The 23,501-nt window shown below is 43.6% G+C and overlaps 1 protein-coding gene across 4 annotated transcripts in view; it reads right to left on the bottom strand.

The window, feature by feature from the left end:
* STS (steroid sulfatase) overlaps positions 1–23,501 on the bottom strand; it is a 173,651-nt gene that overhangs the window by 121,789 nt on the left and 28,361 nt on the right. For all 4 annotated transcript variants that reach the window (XM_053579484.1, XM_053579485.1, XM_053579487.1 and 1 more), the window contains exon 2: positions 15,942–16,067. The gene's annotated coding sequence lies outside the window, so the exon portion shown is untranslated. The remainder of the gene's footprint in view (positions 1–15,941; positions 16,068–23,501) is intronic.

The raw sequence follows: 23,501 nt of genomic DNA, 5'->3' as shown, positions 1-23,501 counted from the left end.
GAGAATGACCCCTGGAGAGTCATTCCTGGTGTCTGTGCCCAGGGACCCTTGGTGACCCTCTGAACTTGTTTGAGAGGGTGTTGCTCACGCTGCCTGAGTGAGTAACTGGAATTCTCGGTCAGAATAGTCCTCGGAGTCTTGTTCTCCAGCTGCCCCTGCACTCCTTATGCAACTTTGTACCATCAGGGTCTATTGGAGCAGTGAGGGGCAGAATTAGCAGGTCTGCCTGTGGATTTCCCCCTCCAGCTAACCCTGGTGGGGGCAGGATCACAGCGGTGCACATGTTTGTGAGGCAGAGGTTCCAGTGAAATACTGTCACTCACTGGAATGGGTTAGAGGACAGGCTGACAGCAGGACAGACGTGGACGGCACGACCTCCCCAGGCCCGCCCTCACAGCGGTAGTCGGCAAAGGCAGCTTCACCAGGCTGCAGGGGAAAGGCCACCAGCACAAGCTCCAGATGAGTAGCCAGCGGGGTGAGCTGCAGCTCCTGGGGCCTCCTGATCCAGTCTCACTCCACCAGTTTTAGTTGCGAAATAGGCCTGTGCAGTGTTTCCCAAAGGTTCTAAATTTGATTCTCTCTCAAGAACTATCTGGGGACAACCTATCATTTCAACTACAAAAAGTATAAATGATATAAAAAAAGAAGATGAAAATAGTCACGGGGAGGAACTAGCAGACGAATTCTGGCAACATGAACAATCAGAGATTAACTCCCCCAAGAGATTATAAGGAAGATACAGCAGAAAATTCCACACACAGAGAAACTGCTGAAATGTCAGAAATACAATCCATAATATGGATGGCAAATAAGATCACTGGAACTGAGGAGAAGACAGAAATAAAAATAATTAAAAAGAAAAAAAACAGTCCAAAAGTTGTATCAAGAAATTAGTTAAAGACAAAGTAGGCCAGGCGCAGTGGCTCACACACCTGTAATCCTAGCACTCTGGGAGGCCGAGGCGGGTGGATTGTCTGAGATTGGAGACCAGCCTGAGCAAAAACCAAGATCCCTGTCTCTACTAAAAATAGAAAAACGGAGACAAGAGGATTGCTTGAGCCCAAGAGTTGGAGGTTGCACTCTACCCAGGATGACAGCTTGAGACTCTGTCTCAAGAAAAAAAAGAAGAAAACCAATGAATCAATCAACAAAGACAAAGTAACCAAAGATACAGACGTCCTGAGGAAAGATAGAGCAGAGCTTAAGGAATTGAAAAGCACAGTAGAGTCCTCAGTAACAGAGTAGGACATGGCGTGTATCATGGAGCTGTTTGCAGACACCGAAGTCCACGTCTCCAAGAGGAAGGACACGGATGACACGGTGCTAGCTGTCACTTTCTGGATAAAATGCAGCTCCTTAGCATTGCAGAAAAATCAGTCGGCAACTCTTACAAATGTGTTTCCTCTGCATGAAGGAACCAGTGTAATTTTTAATAAAAATGAATAACACAAAAAGAATATCCAATTTGGTTGCCAAACCTAAACTAAGCGTTTTTTCTCTGATAACCATGGGATCTACGTGATCTATCTAATAATAATTAAATTCACAACAGATCTTTCAGCACACCTTTCAGAGCAGTACTTTCTTAGAAACAGGACTCGTAGTTTGTTCACACGGGCCACAGGCCTCTTAATGCCCTTGGATCAGACAGTTCTATGAAAAAGAAGGGCTTTAATTATTGATAAATGGGACATCTTTTTATCAAAGTGTAGGATGAATCCCTTGAAATAGCCATTTTTGTAGGTCAAAAATTGTTGCCTATCAGCAATGTCAGATGACGTATTTGGACAGAGACCAAATTGCCAATAAAAACAAACAAGAAAGAAAAGAATGATCATTGGATCAACCAGTAAGCAAACACATTTAGAAAACAAAACAGAACTTTCGGAAACTCTGCATTTGATAAACGAAATAATTCTGCAGAACGCCGGGAAGATCAATTTGAGGACATCTCAAAGGAAACACAAACAAAAAGGCAAGATGATCGATAACAGGAGAGAAAAGATATGAAAACTGGGATATCATGATGTGGGGTCCAATCTTCAGCTAATAGATATTGCAGAGGAAGACACAGAGCAATTGTCAGGGGGATGAATCACCAACGCAATAAAACAGGACACCGTTTTAGAGCCGAAGGGCATGAATCCATATTGAACAGACCCCTGTGTGCCCAAAGCGATGAACAAAAACAAACCTGGAGCAAAGCCCAATCGTGGACTCTTTGGACACCCAAGTGCCCAGGGCGGAGTTGGGGGGCAGTTATATGCCACAAACAATAAAGCTTTGGTTAACTGACTGACTAGTCAAGTAAAAATACAGAGGAAAAAAAGACATACAATCCAGAGTTTTATGCAGTCAAACGACTCCAGCCAGAGTCACTGGTTCTGAGCTCAGCCCATGACTACACTGAGCGCTAACTATTGACTCCTCAGGCTGAAGGTCTCCGCTCCCAAGGCACCTGCTGCTCAGGGTGGGAACAGAGCCCTCATGTCCAGTTGATTTTCTTACGGTCACACTCTCCCACAGAAGATCCCAAAAGGAAGATCCCACAGTGTAGGGTTGTCACTTCCAGCTCAGGGGAACCGTGAAGCATGTTGTATAATAATCGCTCTAATTAAATTCCTATTATTTCCGTCCTCTGCTGTGAAACCAGGATGTTGGTTATTAGGCAGGAAAACCACCCTTTTCTTAAATGTACTTGAGCCAGAATAAAAAAAAAAAAATCTCTTAAGAGCATCAGTGCGCTAGCCTAGGTGATGGTTCACTTGACCAAGCATCCGTTGTACTGAGAATGGTCTCGCTCGCGCACTCCTTCTGACCTTTCCCGGAGGTTTAGGCACCACACATGCCCAGGCTTACCGGTGTCTGCACAATAGGCAACAGAAGCTCAGTGACTGGGAACAGACTCCCAGAGGGCTACATGGGGGCCACGAAGAAGATGCACACAGTCTGTCACTACTCTCCCTGACCGTACAGTGGGGAATGAAATAATGAATGTAAATAACTGATGAAGAAGGAAGGCAGGGAGGGAGGGAGGGAGGGAAGAAACACAGGGAGACAGAGGAAGGGAGAGAGGAAGGAAGGAACAGAAGGAAGAAAAAAGGGCAAAAAGATGGAAGGATAGAAGCCAGGAAAGAGGAAGAGAGAGAAAGAAGGAAGGAGGGAGGGAGAGAAAGGACGGAAGGAAAGGAGGGAAGGAAGAAGGGACAGAAGGAAGGAAGGAAGGAGGGAAAAAGGAGGGAAAGGAGGAGGGAGGGAGAGAAAGGACGGAAGGAAAGGAGGGAAGGAAGAAGGCACAGAAAGAAGGAAGGAAGGAGGGAAAAAGGAGGGAAAGGAGGAGGAGGGAGGGAGGGAGAGAAAGGATGGAAGGAAAGGAGGGAAGGAAGAAGGCACAGAAAGAAGGAGGAAAGGAGGAGGGAAAGGAGGAGGGAGGGAGACAAGGAAGGAAGGAGAGAGAGAGAAGGAGCAAAGAAAGATCAACAGGAAAAGTAATCAATATCCTAATATTTTTAAAAACTGCAAAAGACAAACTATGGCCTGCATAATATTCTAGTACATTATTTACTTATCTTTCCTTCAAGTCTCCTAGTTCACAATTTTCTAACCAATACTGGTAAGATTATAAAGAATAAAAGACACGGTGTGTCTCTCAACACAGTAGCAGAGAAATTCCTGGAAATAGAAACACTGCATAGAAAAAAGTGGGAAAACACGGAGGCCCTTGCCGGACACTGTCACAGTCGCTCCCAAACACAGAGGCTCTCGCAAGACACTGTCACACTCGCTCCCAAACACGGAGGCCCTCTCCAGACACTGTCACACTCACTCCCAAACACGGAGGCCCTCGCAAGACACTGTCACACTCGCTCCCAAACACGGAGGCCCTCGCAAGACACTGTCACACTTGCTCCCAAAGTCTGTCCAGTTTGCATGTGGATGGTCAGGCACAGGCCTCTTGGTTTTCTCACCTGTTTCCGGAGATAGAGTGTTATCCTCTCATAATATTGGCCAAATCAGTAGGTTGAAACAGAGTTTTCTTTGTGTTTTAATTGCAGTTTTCCTTCATTTCCTGGTAAGGCCGACCATTTTTCATGGTCTATATAGTTTTCGTTTTGCCCATCATTTGTCTTTCACCATTTTCAAAATGAGTTTGGGGACAGTGGGATTACCAGTGGTTTTTATATGAGGCTTAATACATTCTCATATTTAGTAAATGTTCTACTTATTTTTATAATCAGGAAAAAAGAGTTTGGAAAATACAATTTAATCATATTGTATTCTTGATGATGGGGAAAGACATTGTCGTAGTCAAATTTATAAGCCTCCTCGAAGATGATAATTTGCACTAATGGGAATAAAAAGAAAATGAGCCTGGGCTTACAGTTGGCTTGAAGAGACTCCTAATTTAGAGAACTTCAATTTGATGAGCTCTGATCACTCTGCAGCTGGCCCTCGTCACATAATCAGAAAAAAAAAAATTATAAGGTTCCCTTTTAAGAGAAATTTGTTGAGTCCTTATTTTTAAAGCACCAGTCCATGTTAAATGCCTAATAAATATAATACTTGTTGCAGAGAATTGAATTAGCACAAATTTCTTGTCTTCAGGGCTTTTCTCTGAAGACATTAATTCTCATTTTGAGGCTGAAGGCTACCTGGGGGGTGCCGGTTTTTCTCCTAGAGTCCAACAGCAGAAAAACTGGAGTTCTGATGTTCAGGGCAAGAGAAGAAGATGTCCCAGCTTTGGGAGGGAAAAGGACACAGGGAGAGAGACAAAATCCACTCTTTCCCTTCTCATTCCATCTGGCTCCCCAGCCAATGGGCTGATGCCATGCTGAGAGTGGGTCTGCCCCACTCCACCTCTGAGCCGCACGCCAAGCTCCTCTGCACACCCCTCACAGACACGTCCAGGAGCAGTGGTTACCCAGTTCTCTAGGGATCCCTTACTCCAGGCAAGCTGACACGAAGATTAGCCATCTCAAATGCAGTTCTCCTCAGTTTGGCATTCATATGCATCTCTTTAATCTCCAAATAAAAACAGTAAGAAGACAGTATTTCCACTTAATGTGGCACAGCTACCCTGCATGCCACTAAAAATGCACTCCACCCCCCAGAAGAGGAAGGTCAGCCCTGGGTGGCATCGAGGCATCTGCTTCCGTTCTCTCCACCCCCCAGAAGAGGAAGGTCAGCCCTGGGTGGCATCGGGGCATCTGCTTCCGTTCTCTCCACCCCCCAGAAGAGGAAGGTCAGCCCTGGGTGGCATCGGGGCATCTGCTTCCGTTCTCTCCACCCCCCAGAAGAGGAAGGTCAGCCCTGGGTGGCATCGGGGCATCTGCTTCCGTTCTCTCCACTCCCCAGAAGAGGAAGGACAGCCCTGGGTGGCATCGGGGCATCTGCTTCCGTTCTCTCCACCCCCCAGAAGAGGAAGGTCAGCCCTGGGTGGCATCGGGGCATCTGCTTCCGTTCTCTCCACCCCCCAGAAGAGGAAGGACAGCCTGGGTGGCATCAGGGCATCTGCTTCCGTTCTCTCCACCCCCCAGAAGAGGAAGGACAGCCCTGGGTGTCATCGGGGCATCTGCTTCCGTTCTCTCCATCCCCAGAAGAGGAAGGTCAGCCCTGGGTGTCATCGGGGCATCTGCTTCCGTTCTCTCCACCCCCCAGAAGAGGAAGGACAGCCTGGGTGGCATCAGGGCATCTGCTTCCGTTCTCTCCACCCCCCAGAAGAGGAAGGACAGCCCTGGGTGGCATCGGGGCATCTGCTTCCGTTCTCTCCACCCCCCAGAAGAGGAAGGACAGCCCTGGGTGTCATCGGGGCATCTGCTTCCATTCTCTCCACCCCCCAGAAGAGGAAGATCAGCCCTGGGTGGCATCGGGGCATCTGCTTCCGTTCTCTCCACCCCCCAGAAGAGGAAGGTCAGCCCTGGGTGGCATTGGGGCATCTGCTTCCATTCTCTCCACCCCCCAGAAGAGGAAGGACAGCCCTGGGTGGCATCGGGGCATCTGCTTCCGTTCTCTCCACCCCCCAGAAGAGGAAGGACAGCCTGGGTGGCATCAGGGCATCTGCTTCCGTTCTCTCCACCCCCCAGAAGAGGAAGGACAGCCCTGGGTGGCATCGGGGCATCTGCTTCCGTTCTCTCCACCCCCCAGAAGAGGAAGGTCAGCCCTGGGTGGCATCGGGGCATCTGCTTCCGTTCTCTCCATCCCCAGAAGAGGAAGGACAGCCCTGGGTGTCATCGGGGCATCTATTTCCCTTCTTAGTGTCTCCTTTCCACCACTGAGTAAATAAAGGGAAGTCTATCTTGCCTCCTCTCACTCCCAGTCCAACAAATGTCCAAAAGCAGCAAGAAAAAGAAGGAACCCCACAGCAGGGCTTTCAGCGCATGCCTTGGTCCCATTTCACTCATTCTGACTCTTGAAATGAGAATACGGAGCTATTAATTACACGTAGGAGGCAGGGAAACCCAAGCATGTTTTTACGTCATAGACATTACAACATGACCAGAACTTTTAGCATCTAGAGTTCCTGTATAGAATTTCAAAATTTCTGGAAAGCCTGATGAAAATTTTTCTTAAGGGAATTAAATCCTAGTCATTTGAGGCTTTCCCCATGTTATAAAAGAATGATACAAACATTACTTAAATAATACTTTCAAAAAACCAAGAAGAAAACTAGAGATTGCAGACTAAACTGGTTCTTGAAATTCTTATAGATGAGGACCAAAAATATATTTGAAATCAACCACAGAAAACTATTATTAAAAAAAATGAGGTTCACAAAGTTCTCTAGTACTTCAAATGTGTGACTGCTAGATAGGAAATCAAAATTACTTTTAGTTATCATTATGATGCTCAGTGTTATTAAATGTGCCTCACACACTTATCTTTTACATTTGTATGGTAATGTCTCCAAAGCTAAGGATGTTATTAGGCAATTTCCTATCCCAGCAAAGAGAAATGTCTTTTAAAACTGAATTTATTCTGGAGTCAAAATTTTGATCTCAGAATAACTGGTCTGATGCTTATGTTAAAAAGAACTTAGTAAGTAAGCAAGGAAATGACAACTGATTAATTATTGGAAATATACATTACCTATGCACTTAATCAACCCCCCCACCCTAAATATTAGAATTTTGAAATAAATAAACTTGACAGATGACTAAAATCAACTGGCTTTCCATTCACCTGGTGTGAAATGTTACCCAGGTAAGCTCACAGCAAATCCCCTCAGGCTCAGGAAATAAACTGCAAAAATGCTGACAGATGGGTGGTGCCTGTGGCTCAAAGGAATAGGATGCCAGACCCACATATGGGAGGTGGCGGGTTCAAACCCAGCCCTGGCCAAAAACTGAAAAAAAAAAAAAAATTGCTGACAGACTACAATAGCCATAAAAATGTAGAATTTGAAGAGAGAACTTAAGTTCTAAGTTATAAAAACAAGGAAGTATGAAAACATTCTTTCAAATGGTAAATTTCCCGTATGTTATCAAATTTGGAGATGATTTTAGTAAAAGTAGAGTTAAAAGGTAGGGTAGGCTAACAGAAATACTATGCCACTTGTTATCAACTGATTATTCCAAAACCAGAAGGCTATGCCCCTAAAACGTAAAATCAACCTCCTTTCAGACATTGTGTTTCCATCTTCTAACATTTTATATTGAAACATGATGACGAATTTGAACTTGTATTATAAATAGGTCACATCTTGACTTACTTCCTATAATATCATATTTTGTACTTGAAAACTATATTGCAGGCTTACTCCTCACATGAAGAATTTCCACAGAACTTTCCTAAGAAGTCACTCTTAAGATGGAGGATTTAATATGTACTTCAGACGGAAAAAAATCATAAACGAAATCGCTCACATGCACTAGGAGCTAAGGAGCTGCTACCCTTCTTAAATAATTGTCAGCCACCGTGCTGAACCACATGCACTGGGCTGTGGCAGGAACTCCACTGACCTTACTTTAAAATGTTGTAAGAAAAAGAAAACAAAGAAACAAAAATGCTTGCTGCTGACAGGGAGCAGATGCTTTTGCTCGCTCATGAAATCTCAGGTAGGTTTAATGGAAATAATCTTTAATAGGTGTTTTTTATTTATTTATTTATTTTTTTTTTATTGAGACAGAGTCTTACTTTGTCACCCTGGGTAGAGTGCCGTAGTGTCACAGCTCACAGCAACTTCAAACTCTTTGGGCTTAAGAGATTCTGTTGTCTCAGCCTCCCAAGTAGCTGTGACTACAGGTACCCGCCACAACACCTAGCTATTTTGTTGTTGTTGTTGTTGCAGTTGTCATTGTTGCTTTAGCTGTCCCAGACTGGGTTCGAACCTGCCAGCCTCGGTGTATGTGGCCGGTGCCCTACTCACTGAGCTAGGGTGCCACCTTTAATACGTATCTGGTGTCAGCAAATTGGAGGATATACACTTGCGAAGTAAAATAAAATTGTAACCCTCCCACTGACTGATGAACCTCCTCTTGGCCAAGGGGACAACAGAGAAATCTTTTTTTTTTTTTTTTTTGTAGAGACAGAGTCTCACTTTATGGCCCTCGGTAGAGTGCCGTGGCCTCACACAGCTCACAGCAACCTCCAACTCCTGGGCTTAAGCGATTCTCTTGCCTCAGCCTCCCGAGTAGCTGGGACTACAGGCGCCCGCCACAACGCCCGGCTATTTTTTGGTTGCAGTTTTGGCCAGGGCCGGGCTTGAACCCGCCACCCTTGGCATATGGGGCTGGCGCCCCACCCACTGAGCCACAGGCGCCCCGACAACAGAGAAATCTTAAACTGAGTTTCCAGTCATGATAGGGCAGAAGGTCAGACACGCCTCATTATAACTCCTCCCTAGCTAACAGCCACCAGGCTTTCTTCCCTAAGGGATAAATAGAAACAATCTCATGATCCTCTCCTTCTTTTTTGTGGTTTTGGCATTACAAATGACCAGCATGATTCCCTGATAAGACACCACCCACCCTGCAGTGCTTCTGATCTGTCCATGAGGCTGCGCACAGTAAGGGTTTTCTTGTCCTCAGCTTCACCTTTTGACATCAGAAGGCTGAAAATTCCACCCATGCTAACATTGCTTTTCCCTTCCCTTCTCTTCCCTTCCCCTTCTTTTCTTCCTCCCTCCCTCCCTCCCTTCCTTTCTTTGAGACAGAGTCTTACTCTACTGCCCAGGCTAGAGTGCCATGGCCGCAGCCTGGTTCACAGCAATCTCAAACTCCTGTGCGTAATTGATCTTCCTGCCTCAGCCTCCTGAGTAACAGGGACTACAGACACCTGCCACAATACCTGGCTAATTTTTTCTATTTTTAGTAGAGATGGGGTTTTGCTCTTGCTCGGGCTGGTCTGGAACTCCTGAGCTCAAGGGGTCCTCCCCCTTGGCCTCCCAGAGTGTTAGAATTCTAGGAATGAGTCACTGTGCCTGACCAACCCTGCCATTTTCTGAACATGAACTCCAGGAAGGGGCAGGAAGCTCAGCTGCACAAGGCATGCTTCTCCTTTCATAAATCTCCATGACTCCTCCTATAGCTTGTTAAATGTGCACATTCAGCCACCCTGCTTGGCATACATTTTTGTTCCCTACACCATTCCCTGCAAGTATATGTTTACGGCTTTTAGCCAGAGGCTATTCTTCCCAGAATGGCCGCCTACAGGCTGCAAACCTTTCTCTTTTGAAATATACAAACCTTGCCATTTATTCAGTTGATACCATCAACAGACAATGAGAAAGTCTGTGAAATCCCAGAAAGGGTTAAAGATCATTTGTTATACTGGTATAAATTATATATCAGAAAAGTTTCCTTCCTTGTGGTTGAAATCCAAAGAATATCATTTAATACCAACATTGTATTAATATGGCATTGGAACCATATTCTTTTCATTCATGTATTTGGCAATTGTTTACTTACCTAATACTAAGGTATTCTGTGTATTGTAAGGATATCATAGTCTACTGTAAGACTGTGTAGTCTTGCCCTCATAGAGTTTGCATTGTGTTTGCAAAGGCAGAAATTATTCAAATAATTAGTACTGGACAAATATAGCCTAACAGTATGAAACTGCATGGGACAAGAGTGCCTGAGGCACGGAGTGGACGTTACTAGTGAAAGAGAGGAAGGATGTCCACTGCAAAGGGAGTTGACTGGTGAGGTGGCACCAGGGGAATGGAGCCGGCCAGTAGGGTAGAGTTTAAGACAAGGTGCCTGATGGGGAGAAGGCAAGCAAATGGCAGGCAGACGACAGGAGGCCTGGGGGTAGGACACAGGTAGGAGGCTACTGACAACACAGGGTGACCTAGTCCTGATTCTGAAAGTCCAGCTTCCTCCCAAGAGAAAGCAACTGAAGTGTTCCAACAGGGCCAGTGGCAGGATTAGGCTGGGCTTTTGAGAGGGCATCTTCAAAGATGAGGATAGAAGAAAGACCTTGCTGGGTGCAGACAGACCACGAGGAAGCCAGAATTTTGGATACCTAACAGATGACAAAGGCTTAGCCCAAGGTGTCCAAGGTACAGATAGATAAGTACACTGTCAAGAAACAGCTAAGAAGCAAATGTAAGAGAGCATTGCATCTTTTACATTAAAGATCTTTGAATCTAAAAATAATTCTTCCTAGTAATTCATGCATTTGTTTGCTGTTAGGGAGACTAGGAGATAGCAGGGGCAGTGATTTGGAGAATCTATGACCAGAAAGCGTGAAAGACCAGTACATGCTGAAAGAACCAGACCAGCGCCATCTTAAAAGTTAAGTTTCGTCCCCCCCCACCGCCATTTCACTCAGTAAGTTTACTTTCCAGACAAGCCCAGGCAAGCCCAGGCAATTCCCAGAAATCATGAGACAACTGCCCACAAATCAGGGACCCCCCCACCTAACCAATCCAGAAGCGCCCCCTTTGTTTCAAGCTGTGCGGGACCATAAAAACCCCCTGCTCTAGAGCTCAGGGCTCCTGGCTCGGATCTGTTGCAATGGAGTCCCCGGGAGCCCAATTTCAAACTTGCAATAAATGGCCCTTTTGCTTTTGCATCAGACTTGGCTCCCTGGTGGTCTTTGTGGGGGAATTTCGAGACCTGGGCACAACAATGCCACCCCAAAATATACCTCTTTGGTATAAATCGAATCATTTTGAGAAACTGCAGATCCAGAGAAGCCCTGAAAACAAAGCAGATGTCACTCTTTTGTAAAAGAAATGTGCATCTATGAAGGAAATCTCCCTGTGTCAGGGTGTCATCTCTCACAAGGTACCAGGAAGAGAAGGAGGGCTGAAGGCACCCAGCTGAATCTGCATGACAAACCTTACCCTGGTTTACCATACTTTTCCTGGGAAGCTCACCATAATAGTTTTCCCCACACCCTTCTTTCTCTGTTTCTGTATGATGGTATTTAAGCCTCAACTTAAAACCACTTCTTTGAAATTTACTCACTTTCCCCTGTGTATCTCCAGTGAATAAACAAGGTGTGCGCTGTAACAAACATGTTTGTTCTTCTCTCACTAATCTGCCTTTTGTTACAAGGGTCTGTCTGAAGTAAGAACAAGACGGGCTTTGTTGCTCTTGGTCTACTTCAAGAGTCCACACAGCCACAGCACCTGAGCTAACCCTGCTTCAGCAAACCATGCAGAGACAAACTCAGAATGGGAAGTGTGAACCATATCACTGCTGCTGGAAAGCCTGAGACAACCCCCACGATTGTACCAAGTAGTGATTATACTACCTTGTGAACTCTGTCTCAAGGAAAAGAAAGTAGATGGAGTTGGGAAGGAGGGGAAGGGGGCATTCAAATTACCAGAGTTCTGAACGTGCCACTTTGCAAGAATATACTGCATGCAGACTGCCACAGAAAAGCGAGATGGCAGGCCCCACAGTTCTTTCAGAAACACAGTCGTGCTTCACATCATCATGTCAGTTACTGATGGACCACGTGGACGATGGTGGCCCCGTAAGATTATAATACCATATTTCTGCTCAACATCACCTATGTTTAGATACACCAATATTTACCATTGTATTCTAATTGTCTGCAGTATTCAGTACAGAAACATGTTTCATGCGTGTGTAGATTAGTAGCAATAAGCTACATCGCACAGTCCAGGTGCATAGCCAGCTGAATCGCCTGTGTTTATCTACATACTCCCTACACTGTCCACATAATGACAAAATTGCCTACTATGGGATATCTCAGAACATATCCTTGTTGTCAAGGGATACATGACTGCATCATGAAACCAAGAAAGACAGATTCATCATCTTGACCTTCATAGTGATGAAGGGTAGCCAAGTGCACCCCACACAGTCCAACCCTGGCCCAGCACAAGTGGCACCAGACTCTGACGTACATTGCAATGAGAATAACCACCCTTGATTCAGCAAAGGACAGCACGTAACAGGTGCCTCTTAGGAACTGGTTCTGAACAAGACCAAAAACACAAAACAAAGAGGACAAAAACATTTCCTAAACATCTCCTCAAACAGGTGAAGCAAAATAATAGTTCAGGCGTAGGATTTTCCCCCAAAACTTTTTATTTTGAACAGAGTCAAACTTACAAAATAGTTGAAAGAACAAAAAATGAATACAAGTACACTCCTTCACTTAGGTTTCCTGATGGTTTACATGTTTCCCACATTGCTTTGCTTTCTCTCTCCCTCTCTGCAAGTGGACGGAGGGACGGGGAGAGAGAGACAGAGAAAGAGTCAGAGATAACATATGCATACACATATATACACACATAGGCATACTTTTTCTATACCAGTACAGTAAGAAAGGATAAGGAATATATATGCATTTGTACATTATGATTTTTGTACCAATTTGCATATACTATGACACTTTACCCCAGTGATTTTCAAGCAGTGTGCCAGGAGAGGATCTTAGCTATGCCAAGAACATTTTTAAAGATCATTAATTAAATTATTTTCAAAGGAGGTTCAGAGCTCAGTAAGTATATTCTTTAGTTTTAACTCTTTATTTGGATCAACATCATTTAAGTGTGCGGTATGGGTTCAAGTGTGTTGTAAGAGAAAAAATCTTGGAAAACACGGCTTTACCCCTGACACATGAGCATGGTTCTCCTAGAATAAGGACGTAAACACAGAACTGTGATCCCACCTGTAAAGACAGACAGATTCCATGACCTCAGCTCCCACACAGTCCCCAAATACGTGTACCAAGTGGTTCTTCTTCCCGACCCAGGAACCATTCATGGGTCAGGTATCGTTATTGTATTCCCTGGTCTTCTGAAGCCTGCAGTAATCCTCTGACCCTTTCTTGTTTTTCCTAATATGGTCTCTTTAAGCAGAACCTGGGTCAGCCGTCCTCAAGCTACGTGCTACACCATGAATGGTTCTCATGTCTCCTTACGAGCTGAGTCAGGTTGAGCAACTGTGGCAAGGACACTGCACAGGCATTTTTGTGTCTGATAGCATGTGATGCCTGTACACCTGGTTAAACCTGGAACCTTCAAATTGCTCCATCTTCCCTTATCACTGACCCCTTCACTTGTCCTCCAGGATTTTTTCCCAGATGCACACCACAGTAGATAACATTCTTGTGTGTGTGGCCAGGATTAATGTCTTGATGCTGAAACATGCTTCTTATCATGCACATTTGCTGCCCTAAACAGGATTTCAGTCCACTTGAAAAGCCTTTTCATCACCATCAAAGGATTTAAAAGACAGAGCAAGAAACCCTACTGACTATCATAGTATGTATTTAAGCAAAATTAAGCCAAGAGATTTCTGACAGCTTCCTTCAAATAAAATGACATCCCACAGAAAGGAACTTTCCTTTTGCATTGCTGTGTTATAATAAAACTACATTTTAACATCACAGACATTTTCTTTGGAGGGGAATGAAATCAGAGAAAGCAGATAACAACCAAAGTCCTCACCAGTTAAGGACCAGGGAGAGAACTTAATACGCAGTACTCAGGAATCCTGGATTCAGACTTATGAGACAGGTCAGGAAGGTTTTCTGATGGTGAGACAGAGCAGATGCCCTTACTAGGTACTTAGGAAGCGACACCCCAGGCTGCTTGGGAAGACCCCACCCCCCGTCCGAGCAGCAGGACAGGATGACATGACGGATGCTGCCTTCCTTGAGCATGAATTAATCATGAGCCTTTTGAAGCAGAGTTCTAATTAGCTACTAAGTCTGTCAATTTTTTCAGAGCCCTTCTAGCTGGGTCTAAAGAACGTCAATCACCAACCACTACAGACTAAAACGATCCAAAAAAAATGCATTTTAAGCATATCGCTGTAAAATGTACGGTTGTTTTCCAGAGGAATGAAAACCTTAGTCTCCTACTTAGGGAGTACAGAAGGCCTGAAAGGTAGGTCAGAAATCAAAGTCGGTCCTGTATTATCAATGATTTTAGAAAATAAATTATTCTTTAAAACACCCCAGAAATTTGTGTCTAAAACAAGAAAGAAAAGGAACAATTTGCTCCTTTTAAAGAGCAAGTTGCAGAAATCACAATAGAAAATGAATCTGTTAAGCTGCTCAGTATTTGCAATGAACAGAAGCCGAGGCTCTAAGCCTCCCCATGTTCCTTTCAGAGGACAATCCCACGCTATGGGGTTTAAATGTAATAGACACTAAAATCCTAAAAGGTCATTGTCTTTCTGTTCTCTTTACTTCTTATTCTAACTCAGATCCTTCCAAGTAAAAGAGCATTGAATATCCTAGGAAGAAAGAGAAGATTAAGTTAAAGGCTCTCGTTCCACAGGGCAGGGCTTCGCAGCTTGGGCTGCGCTGGGGGCTGTCCTGTGCCTTGCAGGATGGTCTGCGGCATCCTGGCCTCTGCCCAGTAGTTACCAGGTGCAAATTCCCCCTGGGGGCAAAGCCCGCCAGGACACACAACTACCAGCATCACCTCTCAGCTACACCTCTGACCGCGTTTGAAAGTCAATTACATCACTCTGTAAGACTATCCTTTCCTACCTTTCCTGCTGGAAAAAATCAACAGATCTTCATCACATTCCCCCCCCCCCCAAAAAAGGCCATCACTCACTTTTTATAACCTCCTCACAAAACTGTCCTTTTCACCAGTCTTTGAAGAGGAAGAGCAGAGAAAGGAAACAGCCATCTTGGCATCCACGGGTCCCCAGTGTCTCTGACTCCAGAGCATGATTCTACTTTGGGGAAACTTTTCATGCTCATCTGAACAGAAAAACATCTACTTACCCATTTCTCTGAGCTTGTAGTTAAGGAGAACAAGAAAATGTTGTGAATACCAAAAGTGACCCCTTGATGTACTTACTGATGGCAAAGTGTCATGACAGTGCAGATGGGTCCAAGAGAAGGGGGTATAGTAACAGCTGGGCTCCTCAGCTGCACTTGCCTCAACCTGTCCCTACAACTGCACCCCCACACTCACCTCTCCAGGTGGAATGAGCCCTCCCTGCTGTGCCCTCAGCCCTCACCTCCACCAGGGGAGCCTCCTTCCTGCAGGGAGGGACCCCACTCTGCCTTCAGGTGCTGCATCAGAAAAGCAGTTGAGAACAACAGGTGCACCATGATCCCTCGCAGGGCCCCAGGATTTGCTCCTTTCTGATTGAACTAGAGCCTCCCCAAAGGCCCAGGAGAGGCAAGAAGTCATGTATGAAACCCCAGCTGAACATTCCTCCAGACTGCACTGGTGACATGCTACATGCTCACACTTGTCACATGTTGCACGTTGCCCCTTCTGGCCCTGAACACCTTTTCTCTAAAAAAGCATATTTGTTCACTAATGCTTCCCTTTGGCCAAGGTGACCTTTAACTGAACAGTCCTTTTTCAATGAAAGGGACAAAAGGGATAGCTCCGTGTTCATATCATCCTCACATCAGAATGTCCTGATCACCACCTGGTACTATTGGACCTGGGCAGCAGAGTCCAGGCGAGTCAAGCATTTGTGCACAGTGCAGGCTGCTTTCACAGTGAAGGTCCACACACATGCTTGCCTCATACTTACAGTATTGATGTGTGAAGATGACCTTGAGCAGTGTCCTCTGGAGGGTCTGAGTAACTGAGCTCACCACGTGCGGGTGCAGTGACTACGTGGCTCTCAGCAGAGATAAACCAGGGTCATCAGGCTCATCTGTGAATGCATTCAAAAGGAGAAGAATCACACACAAGATCACCACATGTCAACACTTAAATGAAACCAGCCCTTTGTTGCCTAGGGGACTCCTCTTCCAGAGATTTTCTTTTCCCCCTGGCCGCCTAACCCCCAGCCATCTTCATGTCTCAGTACACTGCCACTGCCTCAGAGAAGCCGTCTGTGACCGCCCCATACAAGCAGGTGCCCCCTTACTGACTATCAACTTTTTTCTCCTTGATGGCAATTATTAACTTCTATAATAATATATTTACTTTAGTTATTTATTCATTGCATAGCTGCTATCCCAGCAGACTCCAAGGATGCAGAAGCCAGAGCCCACATCTCATTTGTTTGCCACAGAAAGGCTCAATAAATATTTTTTGAATAGAATTGGAGTCACAAACTATGGCCCACAGGACAAAGCAATTGTGACATCTGTTTTCACAGTGAGCTACGAAAGTTTACACGTTTAAATGGTTGAAAAGAGAATAATACTTTGTGATAAGTGAAAAAGTACATGATATTCAAATTTCAGTGTCCACAAATAAAGCATATTGGAACACAGCTATGTTATGTTTATGCATCTTCTGTGGCTATTTCTGAGGTACAGCGCTGGAGTCAAGCAGTTGAGAAACACTGTTTGGCCCAAAAAGCTGGGAATATTTTCTATCTAGCTCTTGGCAAAACATCTTTCAACCTCTGAGATGCTGCCCTTCAGAGTGCACTCAAAAGAAGGCCAAGAAGATAACCTTTGAACGTCCTGAAGAATTTTCCTTTACAGTTGTTGACATTTAGACAAAACTACTGTACATCTTGAACAATTTACTAATGTATAAGTCTATTGCTTTAAAATATAAAGTGTAATTCCACTCGGTTAAAACAAAATAATAATAATCACAAGAGAACATTATGTTAGAGACAAATTAGTACTCGCAGATGTTTTTACGGTGGCTTTTGCTGTATTGAAGTTAAGCTTCCATCAAGAATTTCTTAGGTTCAGAGTCTCAGAAATGTTATCGCCTCCCCACCGAAGATGGCATTTGCAGCCACAATCCATCTTCCAGCTTGGCTTTTCAAGTTGGATTCTTGTTGAAATGGAACACTGTGCTATCAACATTGACCCTGGATGGGTCTCAGCAGGAATGACAAAACCAAGGGGCAGGGTCACCCCTGCTGTGCATTCATTATGACATCAGCCCGGGAGACCGAGATCACAAAGATGTGGATGTGAACAACTGGGCACTGAGCTCAGGAGTTGAGACCAGCCTGAGAAAAAGCAAGACCCCATCTCTACTAAAAATAGAAAAATTAACCCGGTGTGGTAGCAGGTGCCTGTAGTCCCAGTTATTTGGGAGGCTGAAACAGGAGGATCATTTGAGCCCAAAAAGTCTGAGGTTGCTGTGAGCTGTGACATTACAGCACTCTACCCAAGGGGACAGAGTGAGACCCTGCCTCAAAAACCAAAAAAACACCACAGTGTATTCGTTTGGGTCTCTGTTTGTAATCTTCATGACTGTCGCCTGTTTGACCATTGTTTTTGTCATTCTCATCTCCCCTTCAAATGAGGTTTCACTTGTACCTTACTGAGAATGACAGCCATCTAAGGGTGTCACCGAGATCTACCATCTTTTGCCTGTGATTCTGAGACACAGATAGCCCTGAAAACCACATGATCTTTGTAACTTCCAGTTTTTGTTTGGCAGCAAAACCCAAACTGAGCTTCCTGTCCCCGCCCACGGGCCGCTGCTGTTTGCTGGCACTGTGTTGCTCTGCTGTGACTTCAGTTCAACTGCCCTGCAAAGACGTCAAACCGAGCTGAAGACATTCTGTGTGCGACAGTGAGAAAAGAAGAGGAAGTCTCTGTCCTCAGAGACAGCTCAGGAAGTGCAGTCATTAGCAAAGCTGGTGCCATCCATGAGCTGGCGATGGCACGCAAAGGCAAGGTGCTGAAATTGGACTGGTTTCCCATCGGGTGACCAATCATCCCAGCGACTCCAGGACCCAGAGGCTCTAGACTGCAAACTAACAGAGTTCCACATGAACCGTGATGAGCAGACACCCTGCTTTCTTATGGAAGTACAAAGCTTTGACTCTGCCTGCAAATGCAAGATCAGGGTTGTCAGTGATCAGAAAAAGCCAACATGCACAAAGATGGGGCTGTAAGCTCAATATACCTATTCATCCTTGTGCAAATATGAACAATTTCCTGAGCGATATTTTCCAATTAGTCCAACAGACCAAGAGCAGGCAATATGCACTAAAGAAAACCATAAAATAATACCGTTTCTCGCATGCCCTCTAAAAATACCATGTTTTAGGTACTGATTGTTTTTCCTCAATATAAAACCCTGTAATACGGCTTTTTCACCAACACATATTTATTCCATGAAGGGCAGAGACACTGCGTTTGCTATGCATGAATAAGCATGAGAACGATAGTAACAACAATATTGTGAACAATAGTGAGAAGAAGCCTATAAAACAGGAGTCTCCAAATTACAGCCCACAGGCCAAACCCATTTTTGGTCAATAAAGTTTTATTGGAACACAACACGCCCATTCCTTTATACATTACCTAGGTCTACTTTTGCATTACAATAACAGAGTTGACGACCAGATCCGCAAAGCAGAAAATATTAATTATGTGGCCCCTAGACAGAAAATGTTTGCCAAGCCCTGACCTAGAAGATGAGGCTGGAAGGTGGGGATGTGTTCATTGGTGGCCTCAAGAATGAAAGATGAAGGCAGTTTCCTCAATTAGAGAGAGAATGCTCTGAGAGGGTTCCCAGGACAGGGGACAGCGGTGAAGTCTTTTAAAGGCTCATTTTTCATGTTGCCGTGTTCTCCTTGGAGAATCTTATTCCCTGACCGCAAACACCTGGCCGCCTATGACATAATGAGAGACCCAGGACAGCCCGATGTAGCCTCTTGGCCAAGGAACGGAAGCATTCAAACATCTTATACAGCCATTGCAGGTGTGTGTGAAGCTATGTGACTTACTTGGACTTGGCTCTATCTGATGTTTACTTAGAGGAGGTACCAGGCATGTGTGGTCTCTGGCCACACAACTTAATTTACCAGTGCATTACTACATAACTGCACTTTAAATCAACTGTCATGCCCTTTGTATCCTTGACGCATCCCACTGGGAGGAACATTCATGCGTTTTTCTTCAAAACTATTAACGTATTTGATTATTGAATGTTGCCCCATTCTCTGAGGGTGTCGTGGGATGTACACTAAAGGCACACATTATCTTTCTAAATTTTAAAATATGCATAACTGAATTCTAGACCCACCTGGCTCTGAGGATTTCCGATAAGAAATTGTGGATGTATATCAATATTCAGCATGAGTCCCGAAAGCTTGTGTTACCCAGGACTATGGAAATACTGTGAATTTAATCAAAGCAAGTGTCAAAGTGTCATTCTTTACCTGAAGAACATGTGCAATTCTCAGACCACATCAGACAATTGCATTCTTAATTCCTAACACACCTGTTTTGCAGGAAAAGAATTTTAATTGCCAATGGGACTGGCGATGAGCAAAATTAAAAATTGTCAGAATGGTGCGGAACGGATTCCGTGTGGTTATTTTCCCATTTTGCACAGTGGCATTATTAGTTGGCTTTTCAATGCCGAGACGGTGCCTGCTGTGACTCCCCATTGCCCACTTTCCCTGGCTTTTCTATGGAAGCTGTCCATAGGAGTGTCCACTTCTACCCTGGCTACTGCCTTCTGAATGGGGCGTCCACTGAGGGGCTTAGACTGAGAAGGATCAGATACAATTTGGGAGGAACGGACAGGATTAACTGAGCAGGTCGCACCCACATCTATTAAAAAAGTCAATCAATTTGTTCCCCATTGTCAACTGCACCCAGGGTTCCCTTGGGAACATCTGAACTGGTGCTGGGCCTGCATCCTATGAGCTGAAATCCCTGTATCTGAGTATTTTTTACCTGCAGTGTCAGAGCAGCACTGTCATTCTCCCCTGGCACAGCCTCAGTTCTATTTATACTTGGTATCTTTTGTCTTAGAGATTCTATTTTAATCAGTCTTATGATCTCTGTTTTAACAAGACACATCAAAAGATGACCTCGCTTCTCTTCATGGTTAGGAACTCAGTTTTTCGGATTTTGGGGGTCCCTTTGTCAAAGAGAAGGTCCATCCACTTAGCTAGGTGTGTGCAATATTTTATTTTAGTTCATAAATCTCCCCTTTTGGCTAAGATAAGCCGGAGGCAGTCTCAATGGCCAAACATTTACGTGGTATTCTGCGCCATCGCTGCCTCGGTGACGTGACTGACTGCCTGCCCTGGGTCCACCCAGGCCCTTGGCCTGACCTCTGTGGCTAAAAGGCTTAGAGCAAAAAGGCTCAAAGCTCAGTAAGCACATCAGGCAGGAGGGGAATGGATGTGGGCAGCATTCATCATTGCTTTAAAACCTCTTAGGCAACATAAGAACATAACCCCCCAAATGCCAAACATTATAAAATTAACTCATCCATACACACTCAGAATCCTGTGTTTAGATGCCAACTTGTAGGGATTTTGACACAGCAAAAATTGAACTTTTCAGATGTAAATCTCGGAAATTTTAGAAAGAAGCACATTATAGAATTAGAATCAAAACTTTTTGCAATTTCATTGGGAATAAATCAATACTTCAAGAAATTAGCTAGAAAATATTCCCCCCTAATGATAGCCAACTTGATCACATAAAGAATTCTTTCATGAATTTTCTTATAAACATCATAACTTACATGCACCATTTACAACATGCTTTGACTTTCTGTTTTGGCCTAAATTTTCCCTTTTAAAAAAAACAGTTTATTTTCAGACAAAAATTTACTATGCAAGATCCCTTCCTAAATTATTCTCTTTTCTTTTTAACCTTCCTTATCAAAAAACACATCTTTACATCTATAACTTTTTTCATATTTCTCTCTCCTACTTTGTTGGTTCCCTTCTATCTTATGCTTTTACCAAAATTTCTATTTTGAATTAACCTTTAAAAAACATCTAAATTGGATAAAATTATTCTTTTCCTTAATAAAAACATATTTTATGCCTCTTTCATAATTTTATTTGTTATTTTTTTCTCTTCCCCCTCTCCCCTGTACTTCCCCCATAATTTTTTTATTAAAAACATTTTTTTTTTATTCTTTGGTATCTTATATACAGAGTGTGAACCTTACATTTTAGGGAAAACTTAAGCAACAGGAAATCTCGAATTGCCTGTCATAAGCTGGTATTTTATAGATGAGACCGTTTTGTAATATTCAGAAAATATGTTTCTATATAACATACTATTTATGTTAATTGGAAATGACCCAGACTTTTACTGAGTGTCTAGTATTTAACAAAATAATAGATATATAATATAATATAATACTAGATATAATAATTATATGAAAAGTATATAATTTGAAAAGTTCACATACAAGTATCTATCCCATTTTAAATGTACTATATTTAGTTACTTTTAGCAATTACAATTACTTGTGAAAACTGTGATAATAGATAAAGCTGGTCATCAATTTTTTTCCCCGTTAAACATTTTTCTAGTCTGAGAATATTTAGATATTTATGCATAAATCTTAAAGTTAAATATTTTGCTATTTTTGCTGATAACTGAGGAGATTTAGCTGTTTTCTTTAAACCAACAAAAATATTAAATTTCTCTCATTTATCAAGAATCAGACAAGCACAGATCATTTATTTTTGAGGGGCCATGTTTAATTTTAAAACATTTGTGTCAAACCCTGACATCTTAAAACATCTAGTAGGGGCAGGCCACAAAAATGACCAGTAAACCCAGGCAAAAACTTATGCTGACAACTTTAGACATGCTTTAGTTTTTTTTTGTTGTTGTTGTTGTTGTAGAGACAGAGTCTCACTTTCTTGCCCTCGGTAGAATGCTGTGGCATCACAGCTCACAGCAACCTCCAGCTCCTGGGCCTAGGCGATTCTCTTGCCTCAGCCTCGCTGAGTAGCTGGGACTACAGGTGCCTGCCACAATACCCAGCTATTTTTTGTTGCAGTTTGGCTAGGGCCGGGTTTGAACCTGCCACACTTAGTATATGGGGCCGGTGCCCCACTCACTAAGCCACAGGCACTGCCTGACATTTAGTTTTTTATTTTACCAATAATTTTTTTTTTTTTTTTCATTTTTGAGACAGAGTCTCACTATGTCGCCATGACATCACAGCTCACAGCAACCTCAAACTCTTGGGCTTACGAGATTCTCTTGCCTCAGGCTCCCAGTAGTTGGGACCACAGGCGCCCGCCACAATGCCCAGCTATTTTGTTTGTTATTGTTATAACTGTTGCTTAGCAGGCCCAGGCCGCATTTGAACCCACCAGCCCCAGTGCATGTGGCTGACGCCCTAACCACTGAGCAACAGGTGCCGAGCCCTATAATAATATTTTTAAAGACCAGGTTACTTAGGCCAGGCATGGTAGCTCATGCCTGTAATCCTAGCACTTTGGAAGACCCAGGTGGGTGGATTGCCGTGAGCTCACCCATGCAAGACCACCCTGATTAAGAATGAGACTCCATCTGTAAAAATAGCTGGGCATTGTGGGGGACACCTATAGTCCCAGCTACTTGGGAGGCTCACTTGAGCCCAAGAATTTGAGGTTGCTGTGAGCTGTGACACCACAGCACTCTACCAAGGGTGACAAAGTAAGAGTGTGTCTCAAAAAAAAAAAGACCATATTACTTACCAAAGATTTACTAATAAACTTGAAAAGCATTTAGACTTCCTTAAGTTACGAGTGGGCCTTCAGTTTGTATTGCACAGACACAGCGTAATAACATATTATGTGTATGTACACAGAAACACATCTGAAAACATAACCGTGTGCACACGGATCTCATAATTTTTGCCTCCAAACTCCAGTCTTAAGATAACAAGTGCATAAGAGATGATTGGATTTAAGTTGTTTCTGGCAAAACTGTAATTTGTTTACATGGCTGATCTTTATTTACCCCAGGAGTTAATATGATGAAAGCTTTGGACCAGAGTTTTGGGTAAAGCAGCTACACGGCACTTTGAGTTTCTTAAAAAAGCCTCCTTCAGGAAAAGAAACTCTTTAAAGATTATCCCCTCTATCACTAAGTAAACTAAAAGCTTACAAACATAATATATTTAAAATATGAATATATTTGTATATTTAAAAATATAAAAATATTTTATATATTTAAATAAATAAATATAAATAAAAATATATATAAACAAAAATATATAAATATATATTTTTTAATGTCTCTTTTACTCCTTTTTTCCTTCAGTTTCAAGTGAATTTTTAATGTCTGTTTACATTGTAGTGAGAACTGGCTGATCCGAGTAGCCCTGAATCAGTGATACCATGAACAGTGAGTTTTATCTCAACACCAGGAACTCAGCAACCGCAGAGTCAAAGCAAGGA

This window comes from Nycticebus coucang, chromosome X (genome assembly GCF_027406575.1).
Source record: "Nycticebus coucang isolate mNycCou1 chromosome X, mNycCou1.pri, whole genome shotgun sequence".
Lineage (NCBI taxonomy): Eukaryota > Metazoa > Chordata > Mammalia > Primates > Lorisidae > Nycticebus > Nycticebus coucang.
This window is presented reverse-complemented; position numbering and strand designations above follow the sequence as displayed.